The following is a 2500-nucleotide window of genomic DNA, read 5'->3' on the forward strand; positions in this document are numbered from 1 at the left end:
GAGACAAGCATATGACTACTGGCAGGATCAACCAGGTAGCATTCCTACACGACGTCGCAGCCCGCATGCATGCCAACGCCGTACGGCATTGGAGCAATACGGGGAGCGAGCGTCATTCGTTCGAGCAATGGGCAAAGGCAACACGTTTCGAGGGACTTATCATGCCACCGAATGCACTGCATCCGAGAGAGCGAGCGCCAACGACGCGGCCCGCAATGACAACCGAAGATGTCAAGGCGGAACGCGATGCGGGCTATCGGGTTCGTTGTCCACCCAAAGATGGGTGTCGACAGAAAGGGGCCAACGGGACGCGACGCTTCCATCGAGTGAGGTACCGATGCAAGAACCGATCGATTGTGACCGCTCGAACTCAAGCTTTGTTCGGGGCACGTCAATGAGGTGGAGCCGACGTTGACAGTTCGATGCCCGAGCAACGAGCCTGCCAACCCAAACTACCGTATCACCACTCATGCGCCGTACGCATCGAGCCCGTGCAACGCTCGGCTATCCGCGCCCTTACGCTGCATTAAAGCAAGCAGGGTCGCAGAGTCGCCGCGCGAGGCCGAGCACGGAACGTCGTGCGCGCGCTCGATATGAGCATTGTGTAACCCACATGAACATTGCAACCGAAACACCGTCATTGTTATGGGACGAGCCCTTTCGTCAAACGGGGATCGATCGCAGCATGTCCAGTCTCGACAGAGGAAAGCATGCCGAGAACACGCCCGCAACGAGGTGCAAGCATTATCCAAGCAAGCCCATCCCCCACCTCACCGCACATCCCGCTCTCTATCCCCGCCCGACGTAGGGGCATAAGGGGCACCCACCAAACCCTTCCACCAAGCAAGAAGCAATCACAAGACATCTCGTATCTTCACGAACAAGCCCGCTTGGAGTGCACGCCCACACCGAGGTGCAAGCATTGTCCGCGCAAGCCCATCCGAGCATCAACTCGACACCCGCTCTCACTCCCCGCCCAACGGTCGGACGTGGCACTCCGACGAAACCCATCCACCAAGCACAAAGCAATCGCAAGACATCTCGTATCTTCACGAACAAGCCCGCTTGGAGTGCACGCCCACACCGAGGTGCAAGCATTGTCCGCGCAAGCCCATCCGAGCATCAACTCGACACCCGCTCTCACTCCCTGCCCGATGGACAAGCCCATCGTTATGGCCAAACCCCTCCACCAAGCAAGAAGCAATCGCAAGACAAGCCCACTTGGAGTGCACGCCCACACCGAGGTGCAAGCATTGTCCAAGCAAAACCCATCCAAGAATGTCAATTTGACATCCCGCTCTCACTCCTTGCCCGACGTAGGGGCCCGGCATTCCATCGATTTTGACCAAACCCTTCCACCAAGCAAGAAGCAATTGCAAGACATCTCGTATCTTCACGAACAAACCCGCTTGGAGTGCACGCCCACACCGAGGTGCAAGCATTGTCCGCGCAAGCCCATCCGAGCATCAACTCGACACCCGCTCTCACTCCCCGCCCAACGGTCGGACGTGGCACTCCGACGAAACCCATCCACCGAGCACAAAGCAATCGCAAGACATCTCGTATCTTCACGAACAAGCCCGCTTGGAGTGCACGCCCACATCGAGGTGCAAGCATTGTCCGCGCAAGCCCATCCGAGCATCAACTCGACACCCGCTCTCACTCCCTGCCCGACGGACAAGCCCATCGTTATGGCCAAACCCCTCCGCCAAGCACGAAGCAATCGCCAAGACAAGCACACTTGGAGTGCACGCCCACACCGAGGTGCAAGCATTGTCCAAGCACGCCCATCCCGCTCTCACTCCTTGCCCGACGGTCGGATGTGGCACTCCGGCCGAACCCTTCGTCCACCAAGCACAAAGCAATCGCAAGTTATCTCGTCTCCTCACGAACAAGCCCGCTTGGAGTGCACGCCCACACCGAGGTGCAAGCATTGTCCGCGCAAAGCCCATCCGAGCATCAACTCGACACCCACTCTCACTCGCCGCCGGCGGCCGGAGGTGGCACTCCGCCGGCGCCGACCCCCCAAGCATATGTGCCCATGATGGGCGCAATGTGCTTGAAGGGTCGGCGCCGCGGCATAGGGGTACCCCCGCGCCCCGCCCATGCAGGCAGGTCGCCCCCCCTATATAGTACATTCTGGCTTTTTTGGGTCTGGCAGGCTTGCATATGAAAAAGCCGAAATGTCACACCATGCCATAACTTTTGATTGTGTTATTATTATGACCGGGACTTGATTGTATTATCTTTTAGACATTCAAATGAGTGTGGAAAACAAGTTTCATAATTTTTGAACCAACCAATAATATTTTATGAATTTTTATTGTTAAAAAATTAAAAAAAATTTAAAAATAGTAAAACGTTTCCAAAAATTCTAATTTTTGGAGGACATCCTTTGTTTACATTGTTTAGCTCCCAGAAAAAATTTCATAACAATCCAAGCACTAGAAGATAGGTTTGGCATCACTTTTGTGTGTTGAGTGGGCATTGCGGCCGTAGG

Source organism: Cucumis melo, chromosome 10 (genome assembly GCF_025177605.1).
Source record: "Cucumis melo cultivar AY chromosome 10, USDA_Cmelo_AY_1.0, whole genome shotgun sequence".
Taxonomy (NCBI): domain Eukaryota; kingdom Viridiplantae; phylum Streptophyta; class Magnoliopsida; order Cucurbitales; family Cucurbitaceae; genus Cucumis; species Cucumis melo.